This window comes from Choloepus didactylus, chromosome 19 (genome assembly GCF_015220235.1).
Source record: "Choloepus didactylus isolate mChoDid1 chromosome 19, mChoDid1.pri, whole genome shotgun sequence".
NCBI lineage: Eukaryota > Metazoa > Chordata > Mammalia > Pilosa > Megalonychidae > Choloepus > Choloepus didactylus.
The window spans coordinates 3,700,596-3,714,720 of NC_051325.1; the positions used below are offsets into that span (position 1 = coordinate 3,700,596).

Consider the following 14,125-nt stretch of genomic DNA (forward strand, 5'->3'; position numbering starts at 1 on the left):
ATTACCCATTTTAAAGACAATTGTGTTTCCCACATGAAACCACATCTTGAGCTCCTGGGTGACAGCTCAGTCCTACTGCTACTCAGAGTCATGTTTCTCTTCTATCTGAACAGACTCCTCTGGGATTATGGTATTTATCCAGAATAATATGGAATCCTTTAGCTCCTTCATCTTAGTGGTGGCAGATCTCAGCTAAATGCATTTCCTAGGTTTTAGGAATGGTGGGATGGGTACGATGTCTCTGAAGTGGGTGGCTCAGAGGATTTCCTGGTTCAGGTTACTTGTTTCAGGTGCAGCTTCAGGAATCAAGTTGAGGAATGCTGAAGCTTTCACAGGTTTTACCCTCTTGAGCATGGTGTCTGTTTTTTCCATCACATTCAGCATGCTGTTGGAGATGGATCCAGAAGCTTCCAATGGAGCTGTAGAAAATGAGGAGCATCAATGCTGGTGCTGTCACAGAATATAACTTGACCCTCTATAGCTGTGTCTCTCACTCCAGAGATACATCCAAGTACCATTTCTCTCTGTGGCTGAGCTCTGAGACTGACAGGAAAACAGCCATTTTTTACTACGGAAAAGACACAATTGGAAAAACCTTTATGATCCCAGACACAAACCTCCCCTTGAGGGAGGTTAATATTGAAGAGTCAGATTGGAGTCTGCTGCATTCAAGTCTGTGTTCCTGAAATGATAAGGTAAAATGGGATTTTCAGGAGCAATGAGTCTAAAGCAGTCAATTTGCAGGTGAGGACACTGAGACTGAGTTGATTGGCCTGTCACAGTCATACAGATTTGACACAGTGTCACAGATTTGACACAGTGAGCCTTCTGCGGTTGAAATGGTTGGAGATGAAGGCTCACATAGGTTCCCATATTTTCATTCCCAAGGTAATGGTAACTGTATTGATAACAACAAACATCTCCATATATAAGGTTTCTGCTGTGATTCTGAATTTTTATCCTGTGAGACTGAAGCCTTTATGAGGGAGGTAACATCATCAGAAAGAGGGGATTGTGCTGGTGCTCAGCTGGTCTCTCTGTCACTACTGACTCCTAGGATCAGGAAAAATCCCAGGGTATAGGAAAACAGGGTCTCAAGAAGGCAGCTCTTAGATGATTTTCTAAAGGCCTGATTCCTGAGCAGGTAGATGCCTTCTAGAAATTTTGACCACAAATCTTCTGCAAAATATTCACCACGCAGCTATCTTGCCAAGGATCTGCATGTTATTTTCCTTGATGAAGTGGAAACCACTTTCAATGAATGCAAATTTTCCCTACCTTGTCTTTTCTTCTCAAGCATGTTAAACTCAAGAAGTTGGCATGCATGATGGTTAAGTTCATGTGTCCAGCAATTTCATCATGAAAGCATTGGCCTGTTACTGTGAGTATATTTTGTTATAAAATGTTACTTGGTTTATTATATCTATGACTGACTACATTTACAACAAACAAATAGTTTACTTCCACAAAGGCAAAAGTCTCATTGAAACAGCTGAATGCCTTAGAGGGAGAAATGATTATTTCAGCAATTAGAAAGATTTTCTACCTCAACTTCAGCCAGCCACCTTCTGGGGAACTCATCAAATCCTCCATTGGAGTCTCTAAATGGTGGTTTGCCCTAAGAATTCAGAATTGCTAATCCCCAGAGTCATGTGAGCCAAGTCCTATGATAAATATCATAATATTGTACTACAAATAATAGTAAATATATTTTTATTTGAGATTATATAATATAATTTGAGATCCTTCTTCATGTTTTGGAATTGGTTATATATAAGTACCACATGATTATAGCTCATTATTCAGAAAGTTTCAGGTAAATATGTGTGGGAATGGATTTTAAAATTGAGGATAATTGTGGAAAAATATGAAGTAGATTTGTCTGAATTAATTAATTGATATTAGTCCATTAGGTAAGGATTCTGGATCCAATGTTGTAGTTCAATGGATTGGAATGGGTTCCCACCCATTCCAATGGACCAAATGTGCTCTCTATTACCAGAAGGATAAATGACAAAACTGTGCTTGTGTAATAAACTTATTAGATGCAAAGCCACTAAAGATTCTATTCATATTTATCAAGATGTCACTGACAATGTATGGAATGAATTTACAATACAGATATGAAAACGACCACTGCTACTCAAATGGTTATAAGGGGCAAGACTGTGGTTTCAAAGAAGTTGATTATTTAACAGTTTTGTGGAATGAAAAAGCAAAATGTAGTTTGATGGTTGCACCTATATCCATCAATAAAATTGTTAAACAAAACTAAGTGCTCAAAGATTCAAAATCCAAATTCAAGTACTAGATGAAGAACAAGAAAGTGACTATGTATTCCCTGGGAGAAAATCTTATTTCCTAAAGCCACAGAATTCAAATTTCAGAAAACCTGATCCAATGTATCATTGTGCATGTTTCTGAATATCAATGTAAAAAGAATTCATATCTTTGCTTTGTGTATAATGGTGATGTGATTGTATTATTTGGAAGAAATGTTTTCCTGAAAATTTAAATGCAGAATTATCATCTGATAATGATGACAGTAGGAGCAATCAAGTCCTAGATTATGATGAGTCTTCATTGCCAGATAAACCCATAATGGCTTGCCCTGAGGAATCAGCCAAGGACATCCAACCTAGTCAGGGGAACTAGCCCTCCTGTATTCATATGGAGATTATACTTCCTGTGCCTGATAAAACTGGAAATGACTCTCTTGAGGAAAGAGCTCTTACGCCTCCATCTGAAAAGATTACCCCTGTGGGAGGACATGAAAATAGAATGGAACACCCTGAGACAGTTTCATTGCAAGGAAGTGATAATTACTCTCTTGACCTACCCCACCACCCTTCTTCATTCTGGACCTATAACTAGACTGAAGAAGTCACAACAGGCATCAAAATTTGAGGAGCAAACTGTGACTGATGTGGATATGCACTACACTCCAAAAGAACCACATGATTATTCCACATTATTTAGAGAGTTATCAGGTGAATATGTGTGGGAGTGGATTTTAAAAGTGAAGGTTAATGGTGAAAGAAATATAAAGTAGGTTTGTCTGAATTAATTAACTGATATGGGCCCATTAGGCAGAGATTCTGGATTCAATGTTGTAGCTCCATGGATTGGAATGGGCTCCCACATTTCTGGAGGTTGGCTGAAGAATGGACCAAAATGTGCTCTGCAATACCAGAGTCATAAATGTCAAAACTGTGCTGGTGTAATACAACTGAGCAGATACAAATGATTAGATATTGGTGTGTTAGAGTGGATGTAACATCTGAGAATTAATCACCCAACAAATGAATGCCTGGAGGACACATTTTCCACAAGGACTAGAATGCATAAATTTATGTAGGCAGCCCCATCTTCCCTAAAGATCTATGTCACCAGTCTTCCTTATTTCTCAGATTTTACTTTGGTAATGACTGTTACTAAACTTGGATCCTTAAACACAATAGGAATGATCAGATTGCAGGTGTGCAGGAGCCAAGTGGCAGCACTTAATTGCCAAACTGAAGGTAGGAGTGGCTACCAAAATATGCAGCACAACTCAAAGCAGTAATAAGAAAAGGCTGATTCCAAGTCATATGGTTTGGGCTAATGGATCATCTGGTACCTATAAGTAAAATAGTTGGGAAGTCTTTTAAATTCTAACTTTCTTTAAGCAGATTTATAGATCAAGTGAACAAAAGTCAAATTTGAATTGCATAAAATGGAGATTCAGAAGAAGATGGCAGCATAGAGAGGAGTGGAAGCTAGTCAGTCCCCCTGAAACAAATAACAAACACTCAGGAGGAACTAGTAAATAATATGGAATAACTGTGGGGGGACAATGGTGACATCCACTCACTATACACCAACCAGAATTGGGAAGCATGCACAAGATCCCAGCATAAATTCTGTAAGTAAAAACTGCAGATCCAAGCTGGGAGCCCCTTCCCACCATGGCCCAAACTGCAAAGTCTGAAAGCCCCCATGCCCATGGAAAACTCCGTGCTATAGTGCAACACTCTCTGAACAACAAAAAATATATAGTTCATAAGAGCTCCAAGTGGGGTTTTAATTGATGTGTGGAATGCACACTACAAGCTACAAATCCCCAACAAGCAAACAGAGGCTTTTGGTGATGACTGACCATGGAGAGGTAGAAGACCCATCTGGGAAGGAGGGAAAGTCCAGAGGATTGGTGCTGTTTCTGGCCAATGGATGAAACTGGAGGGGGGGCACAGATTGACCCTGAGGGGGGGGCAGTCTGTCCCTTTTTCAGCTCAGTTGAGAAAGCCTTAGCCATTTTCAATTCCCAGTGCTCAAACTCAGACAAGGGCAGAGACAGTCCAGTCTGAGTTTATTCAAATGCTAATGACCTCTCCCCAGGGGTGTATCTTCTCTTAGAGGAAAGAGGTGTTGCCAAGCGCTACAACCCACCTTCCATTCAGAACAAGATCCCAGAGCCTGGGGGAAAACAGCCATATGCCCCACCTCCTTACCCCAGTCTGGTGCTTCAGGCTGACAGGTACCACCTGCTGGGCAGAAAGTCACAGTGATTTGAGGCCTCACAGCATGAATCAATCTAAGACACCCTCAGAGAAATATGATACTATTTCCTCTCAAAAGAACTGAGCCCTTTCTGCTCTGAGAAAACCCGATTAGGGTAACCAATGCAACCATTTGCCTAGACAAAAGAAAACTACAATTTACACTAAGAAAAATGAAGTTATGGCCCAGTCAAAGGAACAAATTTAAACTTCAACTGAGACACAGGAGCTAAAACAACTAATACTAATCAATTCAAAAAGGTTAGGGAAAATATGGCAAAAGAGATGAAGCATATAATGATAACACTGGGCATTTATAAGGTAGATATCAATAGTTTGAAAAAATAACTGATAGAATCCATGATAATGAAAGCACAGCACAAGAGATGAAAGACACAATGGAGACATACAACAGCAGATCTCAAGAGGCAGAAGAAAGCACTCAGGAACTGGAGAAGAAGACATCTGAACAGATAGAGAAAAGAACAGAAAAATATGAGCAACATCTCTGGGAACTTAAAGATGAAATGAAAGGCAGGAATGTATGTGTCATGGGTGCCCAATAAGGAGAAGAGAAGGGAAAAGGAGAAAAAGCAATAATAGGGGAAATAATCAATGAAAACTTCCCATCTCTTATGAAAAACCTAAAATTGCAGATCCAAGAAGCACAGCATACCCCAAACAGAATAGATCTGAATAGGCCTATACCAAGAAACTTAATCAGATTATCAAGCATCCAAGATAAAAAGGGAATCCTGAAAGCAGCAAGAGAAGTGCAATCCATCACAAACAAAGGAAGCTTAATAAAACTATGTGTGGATTTCCCAATAGAAACCATCAAGAGAAGAAGGAAGTGGATTCATTTATTTAAGATACTGAAAGAGAAAAGCCACCAACCCACAATCCTAAGCCCAGAAAAACTGTCCTTCAAATATGAGGGAGAGCTTAAAGTATTCTCTGACAAACAGACAATGACTGAGTTTGTGAACAAGATACTTGCTCTACAAGAAACACTAAAGGGAGTACAACAGATAGAAAGGAAAAGACAGGAGTGAGGTTTGAAACACAGTTTTGGAAGACAGTAGCACAACCATGTAAGTACACTGAACAAAGTTGACTGCTAATATGGTTGAAAGAGGAAGTTTAGGAGCATGTGGCACACCAGAAGGAAAGAGTAAAGTTAAAGACTGGGAAGGTATAACTCAGTGAAATCTAGGGTGATCAATGATTGTAATAAAATCTACAAATATGTTTTTACATGAGGGAGAACAAATGAATGTCAGCATTGCAAGGGGTTAAAAATGGGGGGATTGGGGAGTTAACAGAAGCAGTGTATTATGCTTCCTTCAGTATAACATAGGTAATACATCAAAGCTAAATCCATATGGGGGGACATAGAGGAAGGGTATGGGACTCTTGACATTGGTGACGGTGTCAGACTCTTTATTCTACTTTAGTTTAATGCTATCGTTTCTTTTGTTGCTTCCTAACTGTCATGTTTTGTTTTGTTTTGTTTTGTTTTTCTCTTTCTTTTTCTCTTTTTCTCTTGTCTCTCTCCCTTCATTGCCTCTTCCTCCTCCTTTTTGGGAGAAATGGAGATGCCATTATATAGATAGTGGTGATGGTAGTGAATACCTAAATATATGACTGCACAGAGAACCATCAATTGTTTCCTTAGGATGGAATTTATGGTGTTTGAACAAAACCATATTAAAAAGGGGGTTGATGAAGAAAGCTTGAGGGCACTATAATGAGTAAAAGAAGACAGACACTTAAAGACAAATATTGTGGGGTCTCACTGATATGAACTAATTATAGTATGTAAACTCATAGACATGCAATATATTACTGGGATATAGAATGAGGCTAAAAATGGGGAGTGGTTGCTTATTATGAAAAGGATGTTAAACTAGATTGAACTTAAACTTTTGGAAATGGACAGAGGTGATGGTAGCATGTTATGAGAATAAGAGTGCTGAATGGCGCATGAATGTGGTGGAAAGGGGAAACTCAGGGTCATGTATGTCACCAGAAGGAAAGTTGAAGGTTAAAAGATGGGAATATAAAAAATAGTGAATCTTGTGGTGGATAATATCCATGATTAACTGTACAGATATTAGAATCTCTTTCATGAACCAGAACAAATATATGACACTATAACTAGAAGTTAATAATAGAGGGGAATAAGAAAAATCTACCTATTGCAAACTATATATTACAATTAGTAGTATTTTAACATACTTTCATCAAATTTAACCAATGTACTATACCAATACTATGAGTCAAAAATGGAGGGGGGTAGTTAGTGGTATGGGAGGATTTGAGTTTCCTTTTCTGGTGTATCTTTATTTCTTTTCTGGAGTAATTAAAATGCTCTAAAAATTGAAAAAAAATTACTTGTGATGGATGCATAGCTGTATGATGGTACCATGGGCAATTGATTACACACTTGGATCTTTGGATAATTGCATGGTATGTGAACAATCTCAAAAATAAATGAATCATGCCCAAAATTGGAAGGTTAAGGTCACACCATCAACCAATGAAATTGAGAAATTTTATACAGAAGTAATCGTTAGACTGAAGGGAAAGCTGAGATGCCTTGGGGAAGAGAACTACTTCACTGCAAAAAATATAATCTGTTATCTTCCTCTCAACCTTCCCCAAAAGGACCAGTGTCCTTTGCCATGTTTAAAATGCATTGGGGTAAAGGAAATTATTAGATATTTTTGAAATTATTAGGCACTGGATTTGAATTGACTTTAATTCTAGAAGACCTGAGATATCACTCTTCTCTATCAGCCAGAGAAAGCCTTAGGAAAGTCAGGTGATTAATGGAATTTTCACTTACTGAGTCCAGTTTGTTCCCCTGGGCATTTAGTGGTTATTTCCCCAGGTCCAGAATGCATAACTGATAAATATTTACTCAGCACCTGGAAGAATCTTATGTTGATCCCCAGATTTGTTGAATGAGTGTTATTATGGTAGGACAGGCCAAGTGGAAGACACCAGAACTGTCTGTATCTAGCAAAATATTAAATTGAAAGCAATACCACATTCCTGGAGGGATTGTAGAGATTAGTGCAACCATCAAGGACCTGAAGGATGCACAGGTGTTGTTTTCAACCACATTCCTCTTCCACTCTCCTATATGGCCCATGCATGAAACAGATGGATCATGGAGGATGACAGTGGACTGTTGTAAAATGAGCTGGGTGGTAACAGCAACTACAACTACTATTCCAGATGTGTTATCATTGCTTGATCAAATCAACATATCCCCCAGTAACAAATATGTGGCTATTCATTTGGAAAAGGACAGTAAATATCTTACTGTTAGTAAAGACAACAAAAAACTGATTTCAGCTGGCAAGACCAGCAATATACCTACACTCTCTGGATTCAGGGGAATATCAAACCTGAAACTCCATCATAATGTAGTCAACAGGGAACTTGATCACCTTTACATTCTATAAGATATCTCACTGGTACATTATATTGATTGCATTATGCTGTTTGGTCCCAGTAAGTAAGAAGTAACAACTGCTCTATAATTACCGTTAAGTGACTTGCATATAAGATAGTGAGATAAAACCAACAAAATTCTGGTGCCTTCCTCTTCAGTGAAATTTCCTGCTGTCATGGGTTGTGGGGCATTTTCAGATATACCTTTAAAGATGACACATAAGTTATTGTATCTGGCCCCTCCTACAACCAATAATTAGTACAATACCTTGATGGCTGTTTCAGATTTTGGAAGCCACATATTCATTGTATAGATAGCAACCCTGCGGCATTTACCAAATTGCCTGATAAGCTATTAATTTTGAGTGGAGAGCAGAAAAATAGGACACTCTGCAAACTGTTCAGGCTATCTTGCAAGTTAATCTGTCATATAGTCCATACATTACAGAAGATCCAATGGTGTTGGGAGGTTCTGTGGCAAACAGAGATGCTGTTTGTATTCTCTGACAATATTCTATAGGTGATGTGACTCAAGCATTTCCTGAAGGCTCAAGTAAGTAACATGAGGAAGTGGCCCAAATATCCATGGCTCCCAATCTTAAAATATTGCCTTGTCTTTCTCAGCCTGCACCCATGTACTCCAGTGATTTCCCCACCATTTATTGAATGAAGGAGAGGAAACTCAGACCTGTTTTAAAGAGAGTTCTGCATGATATACTGGTACTAACATAAAGTGGACAACTTCAGCATTATAGACCATTTATGGGACATCCCTGCAGGACAGAGGTGAGTGATAATACTCACAGTGTGCAGAACATAGAACAGTGTAGTTGATCATTTTTCTAAGAAGAAATTTACAGATGTGTGGATGTATTCTGACTGAAGGACTGTGGCCAATGGTTTAGATGGGTGGTTATGGATTTGGAAAGAATATTAATAGAGACAAAAAGTTCTTTGGGAGAGATGTGTGGACAGACTTTTTGGGTGAAAACATGAAGATATATATGCCCCATGTGAATGCTCACCGCAATATCATTCAACATAGAAGGATTTTCAAAATCAAGTGGATAGAATCATCCATTTTGTGAATTCCAGACAGGCTTCTTTCCAATCCACTCCTGTCAGTGCCCAATGGGCCCATGAACAAATTATCCATGGTGGAATGGATGAAGGTTCCTCATGGGCTCAGAAAAGTGGGGATCCATGTAACAAGGCTAGCTTCCCCATATTCCAGCAAAAGGGACAAAACACATTGCCCAATATGGCACCATACTCAGAGGAGATCAACCTCCTACTTGGTAGCAGGTTGAATAAATTGGACCATGTCCCTTGGGGAAGGGACAGCATTTTGTTTATACTGGAATACACACATGCTCTGGATTCATATTTTCCATCCTTGAATGTAATTCTTGTGCCACAACTACCATCTGTGCACTTACAGAATTCCTTATCCACGGTCATGATATTCCAGAGAGCTCACTTCTGATAAAGCAACACACTTTACAACAAAAATGAGGGAATCAGAACATGCTTATGGAATTCCATTTTCTCACAATGTTCTCCATCAGATGGATTGAGAGAATTATAGAATGGCCTTTTAAAGGTTCAATTATGACACAAGCTGTGTGTCAAAATAAAAAGCTCATATGCAGCAAATTTATGCCTGAAATCATCCCTATGTGTAAATTCTGACTAAATTTAGTTACATGTGTACCACTGTGGGTGCCACAATGACCCTTTGCTCACTCCAGGCAGTCTGTCCCATTTGTGATTTCAGGGACTGATCAAGTTCGAGATTTGTGGGTCTCACTGCATATCCTCTGAGTTACACAATTATTCCCAGGCAAACTGTCAGAGCAGCACTCAGAAAGGATGGAATCTGACTTCACTTATCCTCAGTAAGGCCCTAACTGAAATGGTCTTAACACCACTATTGTGGCATTTGATATTGAGTGGATATCCAACATTGAATTTCAACTTCCTCAATTTTTCTCAGTCATCAGTTCTCAAGCTTCACTGTGGATAGCATTTACTTGCAGGACTTGTTGGTTTCTGAAGATTAGTTTACAGAAATCTTTCAACACTCTGGGGCCTGGATGTTCAACAAGAATCATTGGTGAATAGAAGGTATACATGTTTAATAAATCCCTATCAAAAAGATAAATTTTTATGTCTATTTCTATAAATAAAATCTCATTATGGAACTCTTCCATTTGCAAAATCAAACAAAATGTATCCCGTGTAGTAAAAATATATGAAGTTATAAATGGAAAGCAGTTTTCATGTTGTTCTCTGTTGCACACCTAAGACACATGGATGATTTTACTTAAATACACACATTTAAATATGTGGTGAAATAAAAATTCGTTCAGATCATATATAGTGTTATTATGATATATGATGCATAACTGTCACTCTAAAAAATTATCAGCTTCTATTCTTCATATTAATGAAGAACCAATGAAATTCCATGGACAAAATTGTCCCCTACCCATAATTGCTACAACATTTTCTTTAGAAATGATGTTTACATGACATTTGCTCTATGTTATCTACATTAACAATGATACTAATAAATACAATTCTTGCTACATCATGGAAAACTCATTGAGAAAAATGACTGGATTTATATCCACAAAAGTGTAAAAATTTGTCTTTTTTCTTCAAGTTTTGAAAATCACTATTCAACAAATTGTACATGAATCAATTTTACCACTAAGGGATAATAATACAAAGATCACTTTGACTCTTGATGTAATATAATACAAGTATGCATCCTTGATTTTCATGTCCCAGTCTCAATTGCTGAATCAAGGTCACTAACACATGGGCTAGCATTGAGCAGCAAACAGCAAATATAAAAGCTGACATTCTTAGACTGGATTTATATGAAGAGGATGCCACAGGGTGGATTAGAAAACTGGGAGATGCACTTGAGTATGTCTGGCCTCCTGCTGCCTCAACTGCAAAAACAATAAAATATTTTGTGAATACTGTGACCTAAGGTATCTTTGGTAGAATAATTGATACATTAACTTATGCTAAGCCTGTAGTCATTCAAATAATTACTATTATACTCATAATCTGATTTTCAGGATTCTGATATGGCTTCCAAATTCTCTGAAAAAGAAGAAACAGTAAGTGATCTTTGAGAGGGACCATGATATACTGCATTTTTACAGCATCTACATAAAATAATAATACAAGAGCTTGTTAAAGAACAATGCAAGTGGAAACTTCAATCTCTTCTACTAACCCTATGCTCTCCTCATACTGTGAGGAATCTAACATAATTTTGATAGTGTCTTTTTCATAACTAAGGGTAACAGACTTTCTCTGAAACATATATGTAAATTGCATGAAGAAAAATTCCTGGATAGAGGGCACTGGTTTTATGACACCAATCCAACATGTGAGTGTTTCCTTCCATTAAAAATGCAACATAGCAACTGGGTAACTATTCAAAGGTTAGGTAGACATTTAGTAAATTGTCATGATGCATGCTTTACTTTGCTATCACCCATTCCTTCTAATGAGTGCCCTAGGAGATGTGGGGACAACAACCAGGTACAGAATTTCACAATTAAAACTAGCATGTAATAGTGAGCCCCTATATCCTAGCAACAACCCCATTTCCACTGATGAGCAAACTGCACATCTACTGAGCATTCTGATCTGCCAGGACAACCATGCAGTCAGACAGGAGATCCTGTACCCATCACCATGGAGGATATCTTCCAAGACAAAAAATCAATGGTCAACTTTCCAGGGCTTGGTGAAGAAACAATGACTGTGACATCACATGGGACTTTGATCTTTCTTTGTTGTTAAAATGTCACTTGTTCTAGTGGTAAGTTTAAATCTAAACGTAATTCAAAACAATGTTTCACTTTATGCTATAATCAGTGGTTTTTGGGATCCCACCTAAAAAGATGGACAGAATAATATATTACTAGGATCCCCCTGAATTGGATAAAACAGTAACAGAATATTTCAAATATCCTTTAAATTTTAATCCTGGCCTAAGAATGCTAGTTTGAACCTATGGGTACAGCAAACTCTATCTGAAATAAATGATCAATTAACCCTGACTGAATGCATATTACCCATGTGCCTAGCCAATTTCTGAAAGGGCAAGAATTCCCATGAGCATTGATGATTACTCCTCATGGAATGTACATAGGAGAACAAGGAGATTCAGATGTTAATCAAATTAAAGATGGAATAGGGTATGTAGAGGAGATGGAAAAGTTTCAGCAAGAGAGGAAATTACATCTAAGGAGGAATCTGGAAAAGCAGACATTGGCTCTTTCCCTCTTCATAGAGATTAGATAGCTGTGGAGACTCGCTAGTATCAAATACTGCATGATGACTTCTGTTCTAACAGAGAAGAGCCAGTTATTCCTTCCAATATTGTGGCCTACTTAACAGAACTCTTTCCACAAAAATACTTTTTTACAATTTAAAAATGATAGTGTAAAGCCTTGCTAAAATAAGTGGAATAGATAATTCATATACTTCATGTCTTATATTAGATTTTACTGAAGGAGAAGCTAAACATGCCCAAGAAAGAAGGGAGGAAGTGGGAGACATGATGAAATGAACTAATTATAGGAAGAAATAGAAAATCTATACTAGTAAGTTAGTTATAAAGTAATAGTAATTCCTCTTTTAAATTTTAGTTTCTATATAAATAAATCATATGTTATATTGCTCTCACAGAAGTCATGGCTCATTTGTAAGAATATCTCCAGGAAATATTGCAGACATTAAAGGTTAAATTTGAAATTCTGATAATACTGTAAATACCATTCTTTGTTCCTGATAAAGACGGAGCTTAGATTTCACAACTTGTTAAGCATAAAATTAAAGTGTGTTTCAAATGATTAAGTATGAAATCTTAAGACATGGAAAAATTCTGGAGAAGCTAAGAGAGGTAAAAACTCCCCAAGAGCAACATTTTGGAGAACACCATCTTGAAAGGCAACCTGGGAGAAAGCAGATGCCAGACATGTGTCTTCCCAGCTAACAGAGGTTTTCCAGATGCCAATGGCATTTCTCCACTGAAGGTACCCTTTGTTGAAGTCTTACTTTGGGCAATTTATGGCCTTAAGATTGTAACATTATAACCAAGTAAACCCCCTTTATAAAAGCCAATCCATTTCTGGTATTTGGCAAAACAGCAGCATTACCAATCTAGAGCAGAATAATTTTAGATTTACAGACAACTTTAAAGAAAATACAGTGTGGCCAATATACCTCACTCCCAGGTTTTCCTAAAATTAGTACCTTATATAAGCATGACAAATTTGACATTATGAAGACCTTAAAACTGGTATATTTAGATTTATTAAATTGAAGACATTATTGGAATTTCATAATTTTTCCATGCTGTGCTTATTTTTGTCTATGTTCCAGTCAAGGCATCACATTGCATTTAGTCTTGAAGTCTCTAATAGTCTCTTGGTTAATGAAACTTTCTGTATTATCCAATTATGCAGTAGACTGTTCTATACATATTATTTAGTAAATAGATGTGTAATACCTGAACCTCTACCTGAACTTATTTTCTCCCAGCTTGTTCTTTTACTGAAAGAGAAGTTTACAGAATTCTACAACTATACTGTATTTTTCTTTATTTCTCTTTTATGCTCTATCAGTTAAGTTTGCTTATGTCTCTTGGAAAATTGACTCATTATCACTTTGATATATTCTACTTTATCCTTAATAATATTATGTATTTAAAGTCTACTTTCTCTGAAATTAATATTTTTGCTCAAAATTATCTGTCCCATGTTGTCATTCCATTTGTGTATTCTGATTCCACTTTTGACCTTTTATGTATTCATATGTGACATGACCCTTTCATATACAGTGCAGAATTGGTTATTGCATTTTTATCCAATGTGACCATTATTGCTTATTAATGCATGGTTGTCAATCATTCAGCTTCAAGTTATCTATATATTTTGATTAACATCTATCATATTTTTGATCATTCAATTTTTAGGTGCAGATGGGTGGTACTACAGAGGTCAAGAGGTGATTTTTGTGCTGGTTTGTTTACTATCATGATTGTGTTCTTGGGTGCAAGGGTGTACACCTACATCAGTACCCATAGT

General features: G+C 37.3%; 1 pseudogene; it reads right to left on the reverse strand.

The window, feature by feature from the left end:
* Positions 1-255: 255 nt before the first annotated feature.
* LOC119516006 overlaps positions 256-14,125 on the reverse strand; it is a 37,708-nt pseudogene continuing 23,838 nt past the window's right edge.